This window comes from Lates calcarifer, linkage group LG23, assembly GCF_001640805.2.
Source record: "Lates calcarifer isolate ASB-BC8 linkage group LG23, TLL_Latcal_v3, whole genome shotgun sequence".
NCBI classification, from domain to species: Eukaryota; Metazoa; Chordata; class Actinopteri; family Centropomidae; genus Lates; species Lates calcarifer.
Genome location: NC_066855.1, coordinates 170137 through 196826, shown reverse-complemented (window position 1 = coordinate 196826; position 26690 = coordinate 170137). Strand labels below are relative to the sequence as shown.

The 26690-nt window shown below is 42.5% G+C and overlaps 1 long non-coding RNA gene across 1 annotated transcript in view; it reads right to left on the bottom strand.

Moving 5' to 3' along the window:
- The window catches only part of LOC127139192 (uncharacterized), a 59770-nt gene extending 33080 nt beyond the window's left edge, over positions 1-26690 (bottom strand). The window contains exon 1 of the long non-coding RNA XR_007809193.1: positions 26392-26690. This is a non-coding gene — a long non-coding RNA (uncharacterized LOC127139192). The remainder of the gene's footprint in view (positions 1-26391) is intronic.

Here is a 26690-nt window from a genome sequence, read left to right as displayed (position 1 = left end):
ATATGGCCAGTGGACACATCAATATTCTAAAGGAGCTGTGAAGCCACAAAATACCACCACACATTGTTTCTTAGATTGGACAAGCACCAAGTGACAGAGACAGTCCTAAAGAAAAACTGCGTTCATACATCTGATAAAACTTAACTGGAGACAGAAACACAATTATTTTACAATTTGGTCTCCAACTCAGTGACAGTCAAGAATGTAGTCAGAGTCTGCCTGCCCTCTCTTTTATTAAGTCTGTTGTAAATTTGGAACTAATACAAATGCTTTTCAGCCATGATATCTGCTCTGGAAATATGTCCATCAGTCAGTCCACCTCTTTGACCCTGAGGTACATATCTCAGCAGCTACATGTTTGATTGTCATCAAATTGTCACAGGATGAAATCTCCTGAGTTTAGTGATACCCCGGTCGTTCCTGTGGCGCCACCATGAGGCTCCAGCCGAGCCAGTTCCTCACTTCCTGTTGGCCCCCCACACAAAAGCCCCTCCTTTTCCACCTGAACCTGAGCTACATTTCAAGTGTGATAGCAAAGGGTCTGAATACTTTCTGAACACACTGCACCTCAGTAGTTTATGGTTATTAAATAACCACTGCATCTGTGTCTCACCACAGGCTGCATTGGGTTCATCGCGACTTTCACTTGACCTTTTATAAAAGTGTCACTTTGTGGTCTCAGTACATTTTGAGAGCAGAGACCTGGACTCCGAGCTGCCTCCTCTCTCCCTGAGGAGCTCACACATAAGTTCTCCTCAGCTCAGACATGACAGATCACCGAGGTAACTTCTGTGTTTGAGCCTGTCGGACCGTCACTAAAGTTTACTGTGGCGGAATAATGACACAAAACTTCCCTCCGCTCCTCCTCCTCCATCACCTTCCACCTGAGGATGGAGAGATCGTGGTGACAGAGGAGTGATCATGATGTGAGAAAACGTCCTGGCCTTGGGGTGATTGGATCATAGTTGCGAGGTCCTGGACTCCCGGGGCTACAGCTGGGATTAATCTCACATCACATCCTGACTCAGTGAACACTCGTCCTGTCAGAGGAGGAATATGCTTCAGTGGGGTCAGAGGCTGCCGATGTTTCCCTCTCAGAGCACACTCTGTCGGGTATTTTTATCGTGACCACAGGGAGACGTTTGGGCCACACCTCTGAGGTCTTTAACAGGTCTGAAAGTTCTACTTGGTGCCCTCTCAGGGCCACATTAACCAGCCTCTCTCACCTTTCACTTCCTCAAATGCTGTGTGGTTTCATGCCAGAGGGTTCATGCTGCCTCTTATCTGCATATCAGCAGAGAGGAGATAATGTGAGCTGTGGCTCACTCATTCATGTTATGGAGGCTGGACCAGGATACTAAATCCTACGACAGAGCAAGATTTTTCATCAACTCATCATCTCTTAAACAGTGAAGTAACTAGAAATTGTAAAAGTAGAGTGGAGGAAAAATATCATCCTCAGAGCTGTGGTGTGTAAAGTCGAATGTAATGGAGGAAAAGAACTTGGTAAGGCTGATGAAAATGTCTTTGCGGGTGTATAAGCTGCACAGTGTCATGACCTCATTGTGTGTGATTCTGAAACCTTTCTTCACTGCTTCTACACAGAAAAGGAAAGAAGGAAAGAAGAACCCCCCCCAGCAGAGGTAATGAACGGAGGAGCTGCAGAGGCCGTGGTGAGTTTGAGGGGAGGTGCCGGGTCAGCCCCCAAAGGTCCAGCAGAATCACAGCAGTCATTACCGACTGTCGCTATCGATCTGTCTGCTGCTGCTCCCCCACATCAGAACACACTTTGAGTCTGCACTAAGAGACCGTGTGTTTGTTTAAATGTGTACATACATGACACAGAGGGCTTCATACACTGTATACAGTGGGAAGTGGAAGGTAAATATCACACACACCAACACAAATTCCCTCCTTCTGTCTCTCGCTCTCCTCTCCCTGACAAAAGGCTCCCGAGGTGAAGCTGGAGCTGAAACGACTCCACAACGTGTGCAGCTGTTATTTCCTGTAACGCAGCTCATGACAGCTGCTCTGAATCACACGTGTGGAAATGAACATTCCTGTTACTGCGAGCTTATGGACCCTGTCGCTGCTTGTTTACTGTAGAGTGCTATCACTTCCTTTCCTTTTAGTTTCCCAGGGTCTGCTGTGCATGTACCTGATGTTTCTGATGGTATGTTTCATAAAGTGGATAATAATCCCGTCTCTGTTTCAAGAACAGAATACACTGGACATATTTCCATGTAATACAAACTGAACATTATCTCTCCGTCGTCATCTTTCATCCGCCGGTCGCTGTGTGCATCAGAACAGAAGCAAGGAAAATAAATATGTGAGGTTTATTCCTGATGAAGTCGGATCTGATACGTCTGTCAGACTTCCACATCTAACATCTGATTCCTATCTGTTTTTCAAAGAACATGGAGGGTTTTAAAGGAGAGGATGAGGTTCAGATCATCTCCATGCCCCATGATGCTTTGCTTTCTGTTTAATACATGCATACCAACAGTACTCAGTGTTACATTGGTTTGTGGTATATTGACTTCTTGAAGACTTTTGATTATAAAGTGAAAATACTTTGACTTGAGTGCAGCTGCTTCAGGACTGGCTGTGCAGACAATGTCTCAGAGAAACTGATACTTTGAATGAGATCATGGGACGAGTGATTGATGAATTCTACCTGTCGGACTGGAGCTGAGTGGGATGATCTAACTGTAACTGGACCTTCTGTAGTGAGTGGATTTGGTGGATCAGGATTTAAGGCTGCAAGGTGTTGTAACTGATGTGGTCATGTAATATCTGCAGGCTGATTCCTCTCACTGTTGAATGAGGACACCTACTGGTGCTCAGGTCACCTTCTGTTTTACTTCTCCCTCTCATGATGGTCAGTCTCAGTCACAGTGAGGAGGATGCAGCATTAACATCACCACTTCATCCACTGGCAGCCTGTGACAACAAGCTGATAAGATAATGCATGATGCTTTAGGTCCTCAAGCAGCATCTCTGTGTGTTTGGCTGAGGTCAGCAGTCTGTTTGTCGTTCTGTCTCTTTGAATGCAGTTTGGTATTTGTTGTATTAGTTGATAGTGGAGCTGAACACCTCTCTCACCCGAACAGTTGGTCCCATTTCATTTTAACCTTTTAGATTTGTTTAGAAATCATTTAAATATTTTACACACTGCATTAAAATTACTGAGCACCTGTTCCTGCTCATTTTAGCATTTCAACCAGCCCTAACTTTAAAACAACAAAGTATTTACATGAGTCTCTTACCAAACTTTTTAAATGATTCATTTTAGATTTGATTATCTTTTAATAAATGTTGCACAGCTGTGCTCAAAGCTACGTCTCTGTCATATACCTCCTGTTGTGTGCTTGTGTATAGACGTTGGTTTTGGGTAAATCCAGATTAAGCTGAGGAGCAGGTCATGTTATCTTAAAGCAGAGCTGCAGTCGTACTTTGGTTGGTAGATCCTCAGGATTATCAGACTGATCAGGATCAGGACACAGACCTGGTTTTACCTGAGCTCTGACAGACCTGTTCACTCATCTATCCACATCTACATCTATCTGTGTGTGTGTGTGTGTGTGTGTGTGTGTGTGTGTGTGTGTTGTGTGTGCAGACTAATGAGCTGTGGGTTCCTCGTATGTATTTCTCACCGCTGACGAGGCACAGGACCAGGCTGTGTGCTGACAGCCGTTCATTCGTCAGCAGTCTGACCGCTCTCTGTGCAGCAGCTTCCACAATGACCTGCTTCATCACCTGGGTTATTATTTCCCTGAACTGGCGTTTCACTGGTTTCAGAGCCTGAGCTAACGTCCAGTCCTCTCTGCTCTAACACCAGTGTTAGTGTGTTACACTCAAAGAGAATGAGATGGGTTGTCAGTGAGCTGTTAACCGCTCAAACCAAACTCTGACCAGACGTCCAGCACAGATGCTTGTTGCATTTTTCAACAGGATAAGTTTCTAGAGGCTGTGATCAGGGTGACACAGGGACCAGTACACACAGTGCAGACGTCAAGGTTTGGTCAGGGAATTTATTTAAACCAAAACCAAAAGTACAACAAAAACTCACTGGCTGGTCAGGGAGACTTCAGAATAAAACAGGAAGTGCTACACAAGGAGCACCAGGGACAGGGATATCAAAATATAACCAGGAAACCAGAAACGAGAGACAGAATCCACTTCAAACCTAGAGCTGAAACTCCATCCTGAACACACCAGAAACTATGAAACAGGAGTCACTCAGGCAACAGATCATAAAGTATCACACAGCTTCACATACTGGGACGACTGTAAGGGAAAAGAGATTTGTCTCTGAACACATTATATATGTTTGAAAATAGTTCCTGAAAACAAGTGTAACCTCTGGTATCTGGAGTCATCACTTTCATTCTCAGGATTTTATGGGCGGGTCTAAAACGGTGGCTTGGTGACGCACTGGAGCCACTGCTCAGTATAACTCCGCCCCTAAAACCATGACCGTTGTAAAGAGCAGCGCTGCGTTAGCATCAGTGCTTCTCCTGGTCGACTGCATGTTATTGTCTCTGTGTGTTCGGAGAATAAACAGAGCTTTTAGTTCTCAGAACCCTGGAGTCAAAAATAACTCTGACTTTGTTAGTTTATAACACGTGTGTGTGTAAATGTGAAGGAACGTTCATAATTCATCCACTGCTAATGTGTGATCTATCGGCGCTCTCTGCTCAGTGAAGCAGCTATAATCCAAATAACCTGAGCACCTGCAGAGAGAGACGAGCACCCAGCGCCTCCGTTAGACACTGATGTAACACCATGATCAGTGTGAGGTGCAGCTGGGCACTGAGAAGGGTACCCGCTGTTCTTTTAACAAACCTCATTAGCATAAGGAAAGGAAAACAGCAGTTAAATGTCAGAATGGGAGGGCCGGGCAGCGCAGACACACGACGACGAACTTTATTCTCGTAGATGTTTTCACAAATGGACAGCAGGAAAACAGCAGCATCATTACACACTGACTCTGCACTTTAAGGTAATTAATTCACAGGAACAGGTACTTTAAGGTAATCGACATGAACAGCAGGTGACTGAAACATTTCAAATTCAAACCCACATTGTTCCACAGCTGTTGAACTGTTCGTTCAGAGGTCGACTCATCGACAAAACTGACCTCACTACAAACTCTTCAGCCTTAACAATCCAATTTCTCTTTATTATCAGTGGAATGAAAACACAGCAGAGACTTTCCACTCTTAACATCAAGAAAATGACATTTGGTTCATTTATATTGATGTAAGCTGGTTTGTTCTGGAGAAAGTTGACCTCTGCTGCCCAATGTTTCAACATCCTACACAAAAAACTACAGACTTATAGTTGGACTAATTATTTCTATCAACAGACTGTGTGCGATGTGAGAGGAGATAATCGTCTCGAACAGCAGCACTGGGCCGATTCATACGTCAGGTAACGGTCAGAGTTAAACAGGTTTTAAACAAGCTAACAGTTTATCCACTTTCTCTGGAGGAGTCTGTAAAACACTGAATATTTTCACCGACGAGGAAATTGTTTACGACCTGTCTGACCGTCTGACTGCTTGGTCTGCAGAAATTAAACTCTGTTCTCACTGTGTAATGGTGAAGACCACAAACAATAAGTCCTGGGTTTTATGATGAATCTGGGATTTCTCTTTAAAACTAAAGGACGTGTACGAGGAGTATTTTTTGCAGCGGACCTCAGACAGGCCTCCACGAGCAGAACGACAGCGACCAGCAAAGCCTGACTGAAAATCCTGACCCTCCCCCCGCCTCTGTCCCAGGGTGTTTGACTGCTGTGTAATGTATTCATAGATATCACTCTAAAATTGTTTGGGGGTCACTGGGAGTCAGGGTATGAGCTTCACAGATTGGAGAGATCACCAGACTCCAGCAGACTGTGAAATGGAATATGTTGAATGTGTGTGTGTGTGTTTGTGGGATTGGACGGTCTGCTCAGAGACAGACTGACCGCCTGGACCTGTCACTGCATCTGTCAAACACAGTGACAGTTGTTCTGTGAAACTGCGCTGTGACTCCTTCTTTTAGCTCGGTCCTGCTCACATCAGAGCCACAGTCATGATTCATGAAGATGGACAGGTGTTCTGTTTGTTTGGTTTATTAATCTGATCATTTTTATGTCTCACTCCTGGCAGTGGTGTTGAAAATGATAATTTCTACGATGCATCGCGATGCCGACATGGACGATTCACCATCGATGCAGTGACACAACATCATTGATTACAGCCTCCTGACGTTGTTTGTTGATTTTCTGGCCTCGTTGGACAATAAAGTTCTAAAGTTCAAAATCACCTTCTGTTAGCGACGCATGAGATGGAGCCGCGTTAGCCATTTTCATAAGGCCCAATGCCAACAAATGGAACTGAACCTGTGGTGGACGGTCTTTCATTCAGTCTGAATGTTACCAACATTCATCTTCAGTGATGTAGACCTTCAAATGTGTAGAGCCCACCTGAGGGACCAACAGCATCTGTTCATCTGCTCCTTTGGTGTTTTGGTGATGTGTTCAGCAGAGTAAGTCGTCGCTGCAGTTGGGACTCGTTGGGACTCGCTGTGTCCTGTCAGCTCTGCAGAACAGACCTAACTGTTGTCGGGGAGTGTAGGAAACACAGAGAAAAACATGAGCAGCATCACTCTGCGCTGAGGATGTTTTCCAGCATGAAATGAACTGCTTCCAGCAGAAAGGTGAGGTAACAGCAGACTTCATGCTTCAACACCAGCATTGATTGATTATATTAGAAATCATTAACTAACAGCTACGTGTCCTCTGTGCTCCAACACACACATTCACATACAACACAGCACTATTAAATTAGCATTCTCCAGGCTGTAAGGAGAGCTGCAGGGCTCTGTGCTGGGCTCCCCCTGGGTTTCTGAGTAATCTCTTTCTTCCAGCTTGCTATACTCTCTCCTATATCAGCTCTCACACACATAAACACACACATATAACCCAGCACATATGCATTTACACATTCTGTCGAGCTGCCCGTCTGCCGTACCAGTCTCTTGATTGCCTCCAGTTCTCTAATAATAATTTAGCTCCAAATACATTTTGACACAGTGACACCCAGATAAAGTAAGTCAGGGATGGAGAGAGGGAGGAGGAATAAAGAAAGTAAGAAATGAGGGCACATCCCCTCACAGGAGTGAGTATGGAGTGAGAGGTGGGGGAGCCCATGGAAGTGCTGAAAATGGAAAGCTGCAGTTAGGATGGAAATGGGACAAGGATCCTGACTTTGTTGACAGAATCAGAGTGATGAGAGGAAACACACAAACCACAAACCATCCCACAAAGACTGCAACCAAACTATTACAGAGGAACACTGTGAGATGCAAAGAAATATGAGCCACTCTGACACTGCTTGGACTCTCAGCAGGTCTGTCTTCACCTGCCTCGTGGCTCTAACGAATAAAAATATAGAACTGTTACCAGACAAACACTATTGTCCCAACTTTCACGTCTACATAAACATCCAGTCTAAAACCGGTCTCTGTGAGGAGTTGCCAAGTTACACAGAATCAATAAGTAGCCAGATCAAGTGTCCTTTCATAAAGCACTAATTACTCCTGAGTGGATGAGTGTTCCCAAGTAAGTGGCTGTAAAAGCTTTTTGTCATCTGATGACTGATTTTCCACTCAGATGCAAGCATTACAATCAGACTCCTTCCCTCCTGTTATTTAATTTCAAGCCTCCTACTGTGTCTGTTTGATCTTACTCACTTCTTAGGGCTCTGGTTATTTGTTCTGTGGTTCTGAGTCTTTCTCTGATTTCTTGAAGAAGCAGAGGAATACAGCAGCCAGCAGTGCTGCTTTGGCTGACTGTGCACTACAAGACCTTCTCAGTAAAATGCACTGTAGCACAGAAACAGCACTGGTGAGAGTTACCAATGATCTTCTCGTGGACTTCCTCACACAATGGACTTCTCTCTACACTTGTCCTGCTAGAACCTACTGATGGTTTAAGTCATACTTAACAGAGTCGAGTTTTTCATGTTAACAATGACTCTTCCATGCATACAAAGGTTAGTGATGGAGTTCCACAGGGTTCCTTTAGGCAGTATTATCAGGAGGCTCCATATAAATTCCCATTACTACACAGTTATCACTCAGCTGTACTTATCTATAAAGCTGGATGAAACTTATCAGTGAGTCAAAAAATAAGAAATACAGAAGACAAAAAAGTTACAATTCAGTGTAAGAAATGAGTAATTATTTGGTTTATACGACAGGCAGTGGCAAACACAGATAAAGAGAGACAAATGGACTACACTGGTCCAGTAGAATTTAACAAGCAGGAACAAGCATTATGCTGCTGACATGTTATGTCTGGAAAGGCTGTTTAAAGTGTCTTTCCAGGGTCCTGACTCCAGCCCTCCCCTCTGTGAAACGGCTTCTGGCTTATTTTCAGGGCTGCTCGCATCATATGCCACTCTCTTTATCTTACTTGTGTATGCTGGTTAATTGCCTCTGTCTCAGTTCTGCAGTGCACTGCCTTCTTGAATTCGGCCCGCACTCCTTTGTAATTCCTGTCAACTTGTTCCATCAAATCATGAAGCATCCTGCTCTCATCCCCTTTCCCTTCATTCTCTCTGCTCTCACGCTCTCTGAAAACAAATTGTATTTTATAAATGTTAATTAGAATGCCATGGTCTAGGGGGATAAGAATAATGGTGTACAGGGGATGTTACTGGAGAAGAATTCATTTCCAACATGTTCCACCCCTCATCTCCCCATTCTCTTTTCACCTATCTTTTCAGATGTTGTCAGTCTTTCCTCCCTTGGATCTGTGGGATGCCCTGAAACAAGCCTGATCCATGGATGCCCCAACCCACAACCATAGGATCCAATGGGTCTGCTGCCAATGTCCCAGTTCCAGACACCACAGGACATCCTCAGAGGTCCCATGTCCATGTACGATGGGTCAGAGCTGCTCGTGACATGAGGGGGACCTACGCAACAACAGGTAGGTCCCCCAGATGCCACAGTATATGACTACTGTAATGCAAAGAACAGTGGTAGGGCCATTGTGGTTTGTGTTGATCAAATATTGATGTAAAATCACTACACAATGAAATTTACATTTTCTTTGTTTTGTTTAAAATGTACCTGAGTACCTCACCATCAATATCAACACCATCTCCACCTGCTACATTCTGTTGGACCTGCTCCGTCTCTCTGGCTGCACTGCTGTATGAACCTCGTGTATATTTTGTGCGTCTTTGATTTGTTTCATACTCATTCATACATCTGCATAATGCAGAGTAACCATTTGAAAACTTACCACTTACCTTGGTTTGCATTTAGTCTAGTAAGATCTTGATGCACTGCTCAGATTAACTGGAGGATTCCTAATCCAAGTACCAATCCATCAAATACTACTACCCGCTGTGCTCCTCCCTGTTCAAGTCAATTAATCACAGCAAATCAGCTAAATATTTAACCAAATGTATGGGCCATAGCAAATCAAAAACAAATCAAGTGGCACCATGTTAAATGTGTTCATTCTTATGTATATCGTCTGAGAGGGAGCTCTTACAAACCCTTTTTTACTGTCTTTTTCTCCACTATCTGCTTGAAGTTTGCACCAGAAACACAATAATAGAGGAAGTGATAATAAACAAGATAGAGGGACCTAGAAAATAGAGGCAAAATAGCAAGGCAGAGAAAAAAGCCAGAGCAGGAATGAGTGAAGGAATAAATGAATAAAAGGGGCCAGGGCTTCTCATCAATATTTCATTTGCACTGAAAACAAAGGGGTGGGGTGGGGTGCCGGGGGCTCTCTTCAGAGACTGCGCTGATTTCAGCAGGAACATAAAACCCGCCGAGTCAAAAGTCAATATGGGCGAGTGGTGGTGAACAGCTCCTCCAGATGACACCCTGTGAGTTGGGAGCAGCGCCGGGGATCAGCAGGTCGTCAGCACCAGTTAATACTGGCTGACTGTGGAAACACACGCTTCAGAATACAACACACATCCAAACTGCACCACCTTTTTCTCCATCTCCATCTTTTTGCCCTCTCTTGTGCTACATTAACTCAAAGCAGAGCTGAAGCAGCCAACATCATCACCATCAATCTTAAATTTGGAAAATCTGTGATGCCGACTCAGAGGATCACTGGAACACAGCCGTGTTTGATCTCATGTCTGCAGGCAGCAGCTTCAATAGAGGATGTGATTCATTCACCTAAATGAGTATTAAATTCTATTTTGGTTGGTTCTTTGTACACAGTACTGATTGTAGGCACTAGAGATGCATGTTTCACTGATACACAAGGCCTTCTAAGCCTTACAGCCTTCAACCACTCTAGGTTTTCAAGGTGCTGACTGTTGCTGGATTGAAGTGGATTGTTTCATTCCAAAAACTTTAAATAATAATGTACATACCTGGGTGAAATGCCTCGTATGATGGATTGTTGAGCTGTTTTGAGGTATACCAAAGACCTACTGCAATTTTTCTCTTTGGCTTAAAGGATAAATCTGACTATAGTCTGGCAATCTATCCAACAGTTGTTGAGACATTACACTAGAACCCAAGAATGTCTGGGGATCAAGGGTCAGTCAGGGGATCCTGGAGTCAAAGACCCCCGGATCCATAAATCTCTGTACAAAATTTTGTGGTAATCCATTCAAAGATAGCAGAGACATTTCAGTCTGTGCCAGAGTGGTGGGCCAACCATCCACAAAGCCACACAACTAGTCTGGCTACACCAATGTTTCTCTCCAAAAATGTAATCCCTCTAGTTTGAGTACAGTGTCACTGGAACTAGCTTGGTTCCTCTGAGTCAAAGAGTACAGGTCAGAGACTCAAATGGATCTGGTGTTGTGCTTATACACAGTTACTGACAGCAGTGAACCAATCAAAGCTTAGTCTGCAAGATTAAAGATGGGTCATCTTACATAACTAGCCAGCTGCATATTCCATTCAGGAAAAACTGTGACAGAAAAGTTGCAATGAGCATAGATGAGATCAGTACAGTTTTACAGATGGTTGTAAAATGATGTTAGCAGAACAGATATATCACTTTCTACTCACAAAAAAAAAATCAACCCATCCTCCCAACAAGGAATCTAACACAACTGTGTAACGGAGATGAAATGGGATTTCGGTTTCATTATCTGTGTCATGTGTTTATTTAGTCAAAGCCTGAAGTATCTCAACAACTATTAGATTTTTAGACTTTATACTTTTCTTGCTTCAGGCTTACCACTCAAAATCCAAGGAAGTTGTGAGTAGGAGAATCACAGTAGATATGAAATTGACAGATAACTTGATTACTGAAACAACTGTTGTATTTTAACAAATCTTCTTTGCCTCAAACTATGTTTTAAGATCAGAATCCTGTTCAGTTGTACAGTTAGGCCGGCTAATTTGCAGTGACCTTTCCCCACAGCGTAGCAGAGCCACCGGCTCCCGCCTCTGCAGGTCAAGCATTCAGGCCTGTACTAGTGTTTGCAACACATACTCACCCACTTGTCAAGAATGAATTACATATCGCACTAATGCTTGAGCATGACAGCCATTAAATGTGTGCTGTCTAAAACAATTTCCAACCCTATTCACTAATGTCGTTTCATTAGATCTAAATTCAGGTGTCCTTCTGGTACAAAAAGTTGCCCAGATTCTAACAACCCACCCAAATAAACTACTACCCGCTGTATTAAGAGCGACATTGGACCAATTGGATGGAAAACACCCAATCAATAGCAGCAACACTGATTCAGCCTCAGCCATACTCATGTATTACAAACGTGTGTAATTCTGTTTTAAAGCCAGGGGTCATTTAATGCATGTTGAAGAGCTACCTTAGCAAACCTGTACAATTCAGATCTCTGCTCATAGCTGTTTTTTTCTCTGCAACAACTAAGTGGCATGAGTTCCACAGAGCTTCTTCATATCCTCAGGCTGTCAGTGGTATTGAAAGCACGCAGACATCCAAAGAGGGCTGGAACTGCATTCTGTGTATCTTTACCTGAAAACAAAGTCTTCTTGTAAATATTGCATAGCCTGACACAGCTCTGTATACAGCAAACAACTGCACAAATCAGTCAATCATAAATATTCCATCCATTTACATTTGTGCTAACTTTACTCTTTTTAGACACATGAGGTCCTTCCTGCTCACAGTTGCATCAGCAACAACTTGGTGTCAAAGGAATAGAGAAAAAATATAAAATATAAAACAATTTTTTTTTTCCAAGTCCATCCTTTCATTTCTCTCACCAGGTTCCTGCCAACACACACCATGTATCAATATGCACCCTGTGGCTACACTGTATTATCTATGAAAAGAAGAAAAGGAGATTTTGCCCAGTCTGCCTCTGAATATACGGGCCTGCTATTCCAGAAAGTCCTTCACTCAACAAACACCTGAGGCTACATAACTGAGGCTGGACAAGTAATGACTCATCCAATTTAGCAGTGATGTTTTGAGGTTATTCTAATCAGCGACATTGGACATGATGGTGGAAAAGAAGGAGACCAGTTTCCAGCCTCCTTATGTTTAAATCAGAGGACAGAATACTGACATGTTATCATCTTATGAAGCTTCATGCTACACGGTCAGCTGACCAGATATTAAGTATCCAATGTTTAATAAAAATATCCAAGTGGCTGCCCACACTCATGTCTACATGACTGACAACAACTGACTGGTGCTCTATTACCATTCTCTGCTCTTCTATCATATCATTATGTACTGAAGCAGGGCAGAGTGGGCGGTGAGAGCTGAATGTCAGTCATCTCAACTTAGAGAAAAAAATGCAGCAGGGACCAGTAGCCTTTAATTTGAGAGAATAATATGTAAGTAATACTTGCTAAAAGTTTAATGTTGACAAAAACATAAAGTGACGTTTGTTACAAAATGTTAAGTGTTCTCTGTGCACACAGAGCGGGAAGTCATTTCAGATGAAAAAGATGCAGTTCTCCTCTCTCAGTGCTATTGGATGGCAGTTGGGCAGAAATGACAAAATAGAATTTATTTCAGCCAAACCTTCTGGCTAGAATATACTCTGAATATGTGCAGGTGTGCAAGTGACAGACATGCATACATTACATACATAAAATACATGGAAATAAGGTTAACAATCAGCATAGTGTTCCTTTAACTACACCCTGAGAGTGAACACACTACTGGTCTATCCTCAGGCTCTGCACTTCCCCAGAGTCATACTCCACACATTAGCTTACTTAATCATAACTTTAATTTAGTGTCACAAATGGAAAATGAACAAGTGAAACCCAACAAAAAGGCAACTCTATTTCATCCCCCCTGACTGCCAGAGGTGGAGCTCTAAGAACTGGATCTTGGTCTCACTTGTAAGGTGCAGTGTAGCAGAACAGATCAGTTCAGAGGCAATGGTCTGCTCAGGTCTGCACAGGGCAGGTCAACGTGATGATATACTTATCACACAACCTATTCCATATTTATTCCAGAACTCTTTGCATTCATTCTCGCACTACTAGTATCCTTGTTTACAATATACAGAGGCAGGTTAGGAACCAGGTGGGACTCTGTTAGTCCTCCAGTTCATTCCCACCTCAGACAGCGTGGGGAATAATTTTACTTCACTATGGCAACAGCATAGTTACTGAGAGTTCGCAGGGCAACAAGGAAGAGAGGAGGCATATTTTCACACACGTCTTCTTCCAGGAAAAGGGACACTGCTGCTGTTAGCGGTGAGAAAATCTGAGTTTACTTTGCAGAGGGAACGATTATTTTCCACAATCTGAACTAATTCTAGCGTGTTACCAGGACAGCTGATTCTGATTAGATCAGTTCATACAAATACAGTGATGCTGACAATCCTCAGTTCTTATAACATGAAGTCATTGTCAGGTTTTTCATAGATTTCATATATATATATTTCATTTATATGTCCAGCTGCATCTGTATTTGAATATGAGCCACCAGGTCAGACTTGATAAGACCTATCTGCAGGGGGTGCTGTTCAGAGGAGGAAGTGAAAGGCTGCTTAAAACTCTGTTTTTTGTGGTGGGTGGTGCCTTCAGTGAGGTGGGGGGAGCAGAATGACACTGCTGATGTCCGGCAGGCGCTGCAGAGCAGAGATGGCTGCGCTACAACACGACTGTGGTGAGACAGAGGATACAGAGGGAGAGCAGGGTGAGGAGGTGCCTGCACCCACAGGAGAGGGAGCTGCCACAGGAGCCAGCCATGCAGAACTGACAGTACCTCCCCACCCACCTCCACCCCACTCTTCTCTGCCTGTAACCTCCAACATATTGCATGTCAACTCTTTTTACATCACACCCCAAAGCTGACCTCCTCCATCAAGCAACAGTGGTATAAAATAGAGACACATTAACCCAGTGGATCTCCAGAAAATGTCATGTATTCAGTGATTTGTATAAATCAGATTCATTTTCAGACTGGACTCTTCAGACCTGTACAGATAGGTTTACTCACAAGTGACTGTTTACAGTTTGCTTTCCTGTGAGAGGGTGAGACGGTGCTCACAAGTTTGATCAGTCAGAAGACAGTGGGCTTTTAAGGAGGCCTCTTAAGAAGGTCTGAGCTAATATTACTGGTTTCAGTCAAAGACTCTGAGGAGCTGCACAACAGACAGTTTGAGACAAATAAGAACTTTATTTGAACTGTGAAGTTTGTAAAAGTACTACAGTGGAGTCCCAGAATAAATAAAAATATAGAGCTAAAGATGCATTATAGGTTCTCCTCAAACATCCACAAACTGTTCACCTCTGTCCATCCATCATGGAGCTTTACACTGATTTCAGCTCATTGTTTAACTATCTAGCCCACCACTGTTCACCCTCACTGCTCTCATAGTGTTGTTTTTGGCCAAACCACAAACAGCAGGCAGACACAGTAAACACAGCAGAGCAGCTAAGAAGTCTGATGTTTTTCTCTCAGGAGTTCACTATATGAGCTTAAAAGCTTAAATACTGAAGGCAGGCAGCGTGTCCTCTGCATTAAAGCTTCAGACGTGTCATGTGACGAGACATTTTTTCCTCAGAATCTGCCAAACCACAATCCTTCCCTTACTTCATCCAAGTGTTGTAGTCGCCCAGTTAACAACATGTCTGATGTCACAGTTTCTGGATTGAACAAAATGTAATTCAGGTGTTTTCCCTAAGTTGTGGCAGAAAGGCTTTCAATGTTCTGTCATCACTGTGACTAATATTCACTGGAGATGATACTGCAGTCCAAAGCCACCATGTAGCGTAATGTAACATGATGCAACATTAATGATCTGCAGTGCAGCGAAGCTGATGACGATGTGATGAATTCGTCAGAGGTGAGATGTTCGTCTAAACCTTAAAGCTGCTGTAAAGCTGATTTTATTGACCTTTATCATCCAATCATGTTAACATTTAAAAAAGGATCACATCTCACTGAACCTTGAAATGGCAGCTGTGGTTTCACATCAAAACTTAAGAAAACTCTGAACAACAAGGCGCTTTGGTCGAGGATCTGGGAATTCCTTTAAGTGCATAATCATGTCCCATTGTCAAGCATTTCCAGGGGAACACAGATGGAAGGAAATGTTCTAAGAAATGTTCTAAGATACTGAGATATATAAGCTAGGTTGTCTACCGGTCATGAGGACTCTCTGAGGATGGTATTAAAGTGGTCCTGTGGACAAACCAGAGAGATACAACGTACACTAACTACTGAAATGAACTATATGGACATTGCTTTTTAATGGCTTCTTGAATGATCTCTGTGATGAATAAAGTTTGTATTAGCACTGATCACCCGGTCATCTAGGGAACAGCATCTCTTATCCTCAGCTGACATCAACATTACAAGGCTGACGGTCAGACTGAGCCTGTGATAGCAAATTAAATTAGGAGCATTCGTGTTTCATAGCAGTACAATCACTGATTATCCACCAGGCAGGGTTGATACAGTTCCACCGAGAGGAAGAAAAACATAACCCAAATTATACATGTGAGCTTAAATATGGGACGATATATTAGTGTTAAGCCGCAGGCAGAAATTTCTTTCCAAGCTCCAAGGCCTATATTATGTAATTAATAGAACAATATCCTGCTTCTATTCAACATGTCCCGTCAACACAAGCCTGCAGAGCAACTTGTGTTTGCTGCTGCTAATCCTGGGACAAAAAAAATACAATTTGCTGAAACCGTGATCGCAGCAGGTCGTTGCCTTCAGGGGTCCATGCTTCCAAACATACTGAATGTCCAAACAAGCAATTATTTCTAAATGACTAACCCAGCAAATAGAATTTAAATGAAACACTATCCTTAGCAATTTGCTGGAAGCAATTATTAATTTGGACAATGGAAACTTGAAAATGGAAAATGCACATTATTCTCTGTCAGAATGCTTCACCCAGGCAGCTATCAGCTACAATTCCCTGTTTATATTTTTAAGAACTTCTGTATCTGCAAATGTACCTCACCCCCACCCCCAGCAGCATGGTACAAAACCCAGGCCTCAGTGGGCAATCTCAACAATAAGTGAAACCATCTGGATTAGTTAAAAGGGTTATCTATAATGAAGTGTTCATAACATTAAATGTTGTTATTTTTTGATCAGCCTATCGCTGAAAGTAGCACTTCCCTCGATCACGTCAAGGAGGCTGTTTATTATTCAAGTTCTTCGTCTGGTCCCAGATTTCTGCACTGTCGCCTCACGGCAAAGCTCCAGCTCCAGCTCCCCTGTGACCCTTAATGAACAAGCAGTATAGACATTGGATGGATGGATGAATGTTCATGTATATCAGCTTAGCTCATCTGAAAAACTGGTGTGTGTGTGTCTGGTCAGTCGATGAGTTTGGCCAATCAGATGCAGCCGTCTACCTTTTACAGTGTTGACAGGTTGGTTCAAAACATCATTATTAGCATGAAAAGAATATGAATATTGACATGGAAAAATGATATGTCCAAGCTATGACAAACCACAACTATGACAAAAACTAATTTTCCTTAAAATACATATTTCACAATTGGAGCTGCAGGAGCAGCAGTGCCCCTGTGCTCTTAGTGGACCACTATAGAATGACTGTAAATTAAAAGAAGATTGATTAATGAGGTAAAACAGGTTGAATAGAAAACTGGGTTTCAAAATGTAGAAAATATGTATTTGTCTTTAGCAGCAGCTTTAATAAACGAGAAACACACATGCACAAACACACATACAAAAGCTAAAAGTGCTCCAGCATTTAGCAAAAGTTTTGCTAATGTTCTTCCCGTGTGAAAGCTGTGTTGCCCCCTCCATGTTGGTGTAATGCGGGTGGAAGCTGCCTCCCCATGGCCCCGTGAAACACTCGCCTCAGGGTGTTTTGTCAAACTTCTCCCACTTCAAAGTCTCTCAGCATCCACCAGAAGCGCCACTGGGGCTTTAGCATCAATTTTAGATCATAAAGTGGAAGAGAGAATAAAATCTTAACAAAGAACCACCATGAGCCAAGCATGTTTGTATTTCCGACAAGCCCATGGGCTGAACGCAAACCATGGTTAAAAGATTGGATTGGATTGGGCCAGGATGAACACTTCAAGGTGATTCTTCTCAGCCCAACAGCTTTCTAGTCAGTACATCACTGGAATCAAAAGCAGCACGTTTAGCTTCCGTGTTCAAAAGAGAGGAAGACACAATCCTTAAGACAATGTTCTGTGAATTTCTTGTAACCAGAGGTGGCATGGCCCCAAAACACCTGTTAAACACTGGATTTACACGTCAAGCAGGTGGTGAGCTGCAGCTCAACAACACTGCTGCTCAGGATCAACTTCCCATTATAAACTGATGGATCAGTGATTAAAGAAGCTACATGCAAAAAAACTAAAAAATAAAACCTTACCCTGAACCCCATTATTAACCCACTACATGTAATGCAACTCACGAGATTCATTACATACATATATTTGAACAGATGTTGTTTTTTTATTAGTGTAAATTAGACAAGATCATAATATTTAAGAGATGGGGCTAAAAACAGAAAAGAGGGAAAATGAGAGGACCATGAAAAAACAAAGGGTATGTAATTGTTGATTCTGTATAATGCACTGTATTGTAATCAATGCAGCTCAGTTGGTGGGTTTAACTCCAAAAGTCCACGACAAGAACTTCCTAGAGTGAAAACTGATCACTCGCCACACACATCTGACAGTAACTACCCTGTGTTTCCACTGCACACACACATACAGTACAAACACAGAGAATTGAATTTCCCACCATCCTTATCAACATACAGAAGTGCCCCAGGCAATCTGTGGCTGAGCCTGAGTGTGATGGAAAGAAAATAATACAGAAAAACATTCATATTTGTAGACCTTATCAGTCTTAACACGGCAGCTAGCCTTCCCACATTGGTACTGTGGTATCAGTCAGAACCAGGCTTAATGTCTTATGGTTATTATTATTACACATCAGTCACTTCAGGGACATCACACATCACACACACACACACACACCCTGAGGGGAAAATGATCCTCTCTATCGTACAAACGTTGATGTAAACTGTTAGCTAGCCTGCAAAGTCCACACCGACCCTTGGTGTGGAGGGAAATATTTAAACTGCTATAGAGTGGTTCTCTACAGATTCATGGTCCCCAGAAGATGAAATAACACAGTGAAGGTCCCATCTCCTTCATCTCAGTGTTCCCTGTCTGGAAGAAGAGTGAAAGTGAATGTGTCCAACACACAGTTCCATCCATACAGACAGCCCTACAGACAGACAGACAGACATTATGTACAAGTGAATGATGGTTATTTGCATAAAAAGCTGAGCTCCTGTGCATGAGTCAGTAAATTCTCTGCTGATGATTCTCTGACCATCACTCTGCCCGGCTACAGCCATACTGCTGCTAATTATCCCTCGGCCCTAACCCTGATGCACCACATATTACCATATATCACACACACACAAAAACAAACAGCAGAATATTATACAGGTTGTGGAGCTTGACACAAACAGGATGGAGGAAAGTGACCGGGGGGGGGGGGCTAGGTGTTATTTATTCCCTGTGTCTCCCCTGACAACAGCAGTGTAATGGTTTTGCCTGACATACCGAATAAGACAGACCCAAAGAAACGCAGCCTTCGATCTAATTGACTCAAGGCAATTCATTAGATTAATTCATCCCTGGCAACAAATTGCTTGGAGGATTGTTTAAACCCCTCAACAATCACCCATGTTGACTCAGGGAGCACTTGGAACTTGTGGAGCGCATCCTGGTTAAACTAAAACAAATATACACAGAGAAACTGGAGAACACGTTCGAATAACGAGCGTAAGTGTCATGCGAGCTCACCAGCTACTTAGCTTCAAGCTGTAATCCTAGTAAATGAAGATACAGTGGCATTTAGAACTTAAAGGTTGCAATTAAAAACTGGAACAGTGCAACATTGCTAAGACAGAGAGCTGCTCTGAAGGATCAAATAATCTCATTGGTAGAGTTAAACTGACTTTCTGACTTGATTTGAAACAGTGCCACTCCCACCTGCTGAGCTGCAGACATGCAGCCACACTGCTCTGAATGTGCAGGGTGGTTAGTTCTTCCAAAGCTGACAGGTATTCCACATGTTGTTTTAGTTTCAGTGTCTGAGTTCAGCTTGCAGTATGGTTAGGAAAGTTACCATATTGGGTCATTTGACGCCAACTCACCCAGATTTCAGAACTTATCCCTGTTCAGGTCTTCAGAGAAAAAAACACATAAAAACTTAATCAATTCTTTGGATCCTGCAAAATCCTATAGCTCTAATCCAAATACTTCTTTAGCTGTGAAATTTTGAAGTTTGCTGAGTTTTTTACTGGATTGGGTTGAAATGTGTTCTGAACATCCACCCAAAGGATAATCTGCAATATCTAGGTTCATGTTAATAGTTTATGTAAACTGTAAATAGATTTTTTTGCAGCAATCAAATCTAGACGTTTTAATTTTTTTTAAATTCTGTGAACACGTCTGGTATTTTTTCCTTCTCTTCTCTCTCTCTTGGTATTTGATGTCCAGTGACCATTTGAACTTTTTCAGTTGATTTAGAGATCAGTAAAGTAGCAGTTCATTACTAACAGTGGTCAGCTGAAACAGACAGATTCTACTTTCTGCCCCCCCCCCAGGCAGTTGTATAGAAAATGAATATTTTCAGTGTGAGTGAGGAAGTGTGTGTATTCACCACTGCTCTCAGAGGAAGAAGCAGCAGTAAGTTGTTAGCTTATTAAGCTTTGACAGTGTTAGCTGTATTTATCCACAAAAAGGAAAAAGTCAAATCTACATCTCTGTTCTACAAATGAATTTATAAATCAGGCAGAGGCGTTGGTATGTAATTATCCGTGACTCCCTGAAAGTCAACAACATAAAGCTTTAATTAGAAAACACAATTCATGGGCCTCACACACACACACACACACACACACACACACACACACAGCAGATTTTGTTTAATATCTCACAGTTTTCAAGATTATTTCCAAGTATTATTTTTATTAAGATGTTGTGTGTGTAACATCTACACCTGTGTTCTCTGAATCTCATCTATAGCTAACTGGTATACCTCCACCATCACATGACAGTGAACCCCACCTCCTTCCCAATGTCTGCTGGGATTGGCTCCACCTCCCACCACCCTTAAGAATAAGCAGTATAGATAATAAATGAATGGATAAACACAGTGGGGCATCAGTTCTACTCACTCAGGAGGGATTAGACGTACGTGAGCATCACGTCAGTCCTAGCACGTCTTATTGGCTGTTATGATTATGAGCCCTGACCCCAGGGTTTCAAAACACTCCAGCCACAACAATGTTGTGTGTGAATTTGCGTACTTCCATACTGATATGTGCTGTTATGTATCATGCTAACAGTATTTCTTAAGGACAATAACACACCCAGTCTGTGCAGTGATGGATTACGGCCTCAGACTGACAACAACTGGGATATTTGATGGAGCTGGACAGGAGTCTGTAAACATTGAAAGCTAAGCTGAATGCATGCTGCACACTCTGAACAACAGCCTTAGCTGGTTAGAAAATATTAAAAAGCCCTTTTAGTAGCAGTATTTTGGCTGCACATCCCAACATATCAAGTCTAGCTGCATATGAAAATGTCAAATTATTAAGCACTCCTTGACAAAGTTTGTTCCTAAAGGTCGGGTCGTGAATGTGGTCTGAGGGTCACCAGTTGAAATCCTCAGCTCAGGAAAGAAAGAAAATGGATATCAGTCTGTTCAGATGGAAAAATGATCTGACAGAGGACAGGCCAGCTTTAGAGATTTTACTGTGAAATACCAAAATCTAAATGTAAACAAACCAGTGTCTTTAAGAAAATAGTCATTTAAATGAGCTCATTTAAAGTGCATCAGATGTTGCTGAAAAACATTCAGCGATGCACACATAGATGTAAATATTTAACATTCAAGGGGGGGGCTATTAAAAAGTTGTTTGGGGGCTGATATCCATAATTTAATGTTTCAAATTGTTTTTTTTTCTTCATTACTGTGCCCAATCTAATGAGGGACTGTATTCTAAATACCTGCACCTCATTAGAATTTTCCATTACGAAGTGTGATGTTTGATGCTTGGAATCAGCTCATGAACCAGAGAATCCTCCCTGGGTTGGAGCCACTGCCTTTTCAATAATGTATTCAGAAAAGACCTAACACTTTGAACTCCTACTGAGATATGTGGATTTTTTTCTCTTCTCTCTCCGTGTTATGTGTGTCCGAGAGGCTGTCTGCTACCGTTTGACCATCTTTATATCTGCAAAACACTCATTTAGGCTTACATCTGTCATATATTCCCTGTAAGTCCAGAGGTAGCAAAGGAGGTAGGATTTAGCGTACTGAAAGTCTGATGGACTGACTGACTGACTGACTGACTGACTGGCAGATCAGGCTGCGTCCTATTAACAACAAACAATGAAAATGAAAATGAATATTGTTTCATTCTAATTCATCATCTTCAGAGGTTCATTCAGCTGCTTGACTGCACCAATAAGTGCATCTTTCCTTTCATTAACATGTTAACAAATGTTACAAACATACCTGAGATGTAACTGAAAATTAAATAAGAAGCAGCAACAAAACTTCTACTGGCCAAACTACAACAACATGCAGGCCAGCACACATTTATACAGAAGCTACCTGATGAATTAATGAACAAACACTGTGGATAAGGCTGGAAATGTGACAAATACAGTGTACTACTCAAAGCAGACAGAATGTACTAATTATGATTAGTAGATTTCTCAGTGTGGAAATGGAGGAGCAGCTTAAATAAAATGTAAAATAAGTTGTGAGTGATGGTGAAACAGTTCTAACTGCTAAAATAGGATACTAGTGTGTAGTGGGACAGCTTCAGTCTTAAACTAGACTAAAACTGACAACAGTTAAATGAAAGTAAATCTAAATCAGCTGCCAGTGTTGAATGTGACAGGTGCTGCAGGTGGAGGCAGGTGGAGGCAGGCCAAGAGAGACATAAAATGAGAGTGTAGCAAACCAGGAAGAGGACAGTTTAGCCTGCAGTCACTTGGATATGTTTGCTTGGGAAAGTATTGGTAAGTCTTCCTGACTACACCCTATATATCTGCAGATAACACTAATGGAGTGGTTGCAGTGCCAAGTGAGTGAGAGTAAAATGCATCTGCTTTGCATTCATCACCACCTTTCTTTATAGTTTATCTGGATGTTTTTCTGCCTACCTGCTGCTAGAAGAGGTTCGTCTTCCTCTGTTTGTTAGAGCAAAGAAAACGTTCTGTAAACCTACACTACACACTGTACATTTCTAAAAGGTTAGGAGGATTTATTCTACTTTCCATGCTTCTAAACAGCCCTCAGTTTCCCTCTGCTCATGTGAAATTATATAAATAAACAACATCACCGTGGCCCACGCAACATATTCATTAACATGGCTCAGAGCACACTGTAGTCTGTACAACCTCAAATATGCATATCAAGTATTTATGCAGTTGCTGCATACACCTTGGTCCATAGTATTTATTATGTATGAGCATAGCCCTGTTGCTGGGAGTGTTGCAATGCTCTGGGAGAAAAATAATCACACATACATTAAAAGACACACATGCAATGAAAACTGGAGCCCAAAAACTGCTTATTACAACAGTGCAGTGCAGGCAGGGGGGTGATAATGGACAACAAAGCTTGATTTGTGTGTGTCCATGCTGTGACCCGCTGAGATTTACATCATTACCTTTCCACTGCCGCCCGCCACATTAGCATCCAGGCAGGTCAACCTGTCACTACTCTGGTGACGGGCCCTGCAGGGAGGCTTTCTGAGGCTTACAGCAGCATGGTTTTGTGTGTGCGTGTGTGTACGTGCATCAGCCTGGTTGAGTTACGCCTCTAAGCTAACACACATGGGTGTAACCAACGTCAGTAAAGCCCACAAGGACATGAGCAGTCTAATGCCGTTGTCAGTCTAACAAATGCCGCCGTCAGTCCAAGTGTGTGTGTTCAGGAGGAATAACTGCCTCTCTGCTCAAACACAACTGTCACAGATTAGCATGAAGGACAGAGTGCTGTCAAGACGGTGTTTAAAGAGAGAGAGAGAGATTTAGAGAGACATGGTGTGTACTCTTCAATCTGGCCTGCAGATAACTGTTGTTCAGAGGAATGAGTACACTAATAGCTGGTATATTAAAAGAGACATGAATGACTCACAATTGCGACTCTACAGAGGAACTGAATTAAACAGGAATCACTATATGACAAAGAGCTTTGGAGGTTGGGCACAGCCTGAAATAATGACATGAAGCCACCACCCCATTGACCCAAGACCCATAAGGATAGGCATCAGGGTTGGGTGCTTTGCAAGCTGGGCAGCAGGCAAAGATGGAGACTTAGGCATGCTGACTACTGACATCACAGACTGGTCCTCAGAACATGGAGTGTGATCATCTCATCACTACACAAAGTACAGACTCTGGAAGCAAACATCTAGCACCTGTCAGTCGGACAGGTCTGGGAACACTCTCCAGCCCAGCACTGCTGTGTTGGAGTGCTCCCCTGATAATGAGAGAGTCACCTCTATACAACTGTACGTCACTGAGGAGAAGGTGCTCTGGCTATTATGTGTACTTATCCACCATACAGCAGCTCAGAGTGCCTGGCCTTCTTGGAGTCTCTGGTTGGTTCCCTGAAGAAGGTTCTGCCCAGGGACTCTAGTTCTACCATGGGACTTCAATAACTATGGAGTGCCAAGATTCAGAGGAGTGGCCTGCCTGATCTGAACCTGGATGTATTGTTATTGGATTCCTGTACTAGTCATGGATTGGCCATTGGCCGTGCTTGGTCGGCCCAGGAGTCTTTGAAGAGCTCCTGTACTCTGAACCCTACAAAGAGCAGAATCTGAAAATTCAAGGAAAGCCTCGTATCCCTGGCAGAGATGATTGAGTTAGTCAGCCGAGCTCCTCGGCAGCAAGGCATTTGAGGTGATTTGGTCGTGCCATCTGGGTGCTGTCCTCTGGAGGTTTTCTGGGCATGCCCAAATGGAGGGAGACCCCAAACAGACAAGTGCCTGTATGGTTGGAGCTGCAACAGGGAGCCAATGGAGTGAACAAAATGGCATGTTGCTCTGTTTCCTGTGAATAATAGGTCACCATTCCTGGTCAACAATGATGAATTTTTACCCCACTAAGCATAACTGAACATTATAGCAAAACCACAACACTGAATTCCCAATTAAAACACAGGGACAACACACTGAACACACCCCAGTGGAGGGTTAGATGCATGAGGCTTGGACCCAGATCCATGTTAATAAATCATATTTTGCTTTTATCATCCCAAGACAAAAGTTACAGCACCGTAAACGTGACATTTCTGTCTACACTGAAACATCTCACCACAAAGCGATTCAACCCCATCTTTATCCTCTTAATTGGTCAAATCCCCAACTAATTGCCCGTCAGATCTTTACAGCATGAAATCGGATATATAACAGCACAAACAGGCAAAAGAATGAAAGAATGAATGAAAGGATAAAAGATGGGGCAAGAGAGGGAGGAGGAGAGAGGCTGGGAATGAGCTGTAATGGTCCCTTCTTGGTTGCAGACTGACAGACTATTCCCTGATAGGCTGCATCATAAAAGAACACTAAATGGACACACAGTGAAGCTATATGATGGATCATTTAAAAACAATTACAGTCCTGTCTCTCCACTCCAACACTAGCTTCTTCTAAAGATACTGGTGTGTGCTCACTGTCTTTCACTGATTTGTTCACCTCACCCCTTCTTGCCCTGTGCCCAGATCTAAGTGATGTTTAACCAATGTCTTTATGCAGATGCATATTTAGCAAAAAGCAGCGCACAGAAAAGAGATGCAGGCTGGGAAATGGTTCTCACATGTATTGATTCAGTTACTTTCATTTTGGCCCTTAGAACATTTGGATCCAATATTTTTTGTAAATGACCATACCAGTGGTTTTACACAATCAGCCCAATGAATCCTATGCGCTTTCACCTTACAGTACTGGCAACCATTTTCCAATCGATGCAAGAGCCACTATCATTTCTAAATGTGATTTTTCTACCTTCAACAGGCCCACTGGTTTCAGTTCATTTTGGTATGCAGTTACGATCAACTCACAGAGGCTTGAAACTTAATCAATGTAGATACTGCATCATAATGAAACACACATCCATACTGGCTTTCTACAAAGTTACTTAATTTTGAAGTTTGTGTTAAAATGGCAGAGTGATCTGTGAATCCTCCCTGGTGACTGTGAACTCAACAGGGAATGCAAATAATTAATGAACATTAATGTTATCAAAATGTGTCTTAATTTGACAGTTAGTTATATTGAATGGAATCTGAAAACGTTTCAGTTCAGTTTTAGTCACATAACAGCACATAAATGCAACATTTTTATGTGTAAAACTGAGATGGGGGCTATCATTAGAAAACATAGAAAGCAGTACTCAGTAAGCAAAAGCAGTTCACAAAGACGTATCTCTGCAAAGCACAGACAGTAAATATGGTGAGGAGAGCTCTTAAAAGAGAGGGGGCAGTGCTGCTACTAACACCAGCCTCTAAACCAGCAGACAGCAGCTGCTGCTGTAGCTGTAACACATGACAAATGATACAATCTACAATACAGTGTTTTACTGCCATGAATGGCTCCTGTTTCAGTCAGGGTCACTTAAATCACATCTGACAAACTGTAACACCACTAAAATTAACCTCTAACAAATCCACCTCTGTAAGACCTGAGCAGGTTCTGCTGGTCCCCCTAAAACAACCAGTGTGAAACCAACAACAACAAAAACAACAGACCATAGAGGCACTTTATCCAGCTCCATGTCTCACCACAGAAACATGAACCTGATGAAATCTTCACTGAGGAGGAAAGAGGAACCTCTGCGCTCCACAGAAACAAACAGCAACAAAATCAAAGTGTGGTACCTTCGTTCTGAGTTGTGAGTCCTGCGGGTGTTCCCAGTCTCTGGTCCCAGGTGAGGAACAGCTGTGTGGTTTCTCCCTCGTAGTCCGTTGACTTATAAATCCTCAGAGTTTCCACGTCGAAAAACAGTGAACTAAAACCTAGAGCATGAACTGGTTTTGCTACACAGAGGCTAAAAGTCCACTTACTTTGCTAATGACTGCTAATAAAATACACTCAGTAAACTGAAGAGCTAGCTGAGCTAGCTAAAACAGTGTGTATGTGTTACACATACACACTGTTTGCACAAAGTTCACACACT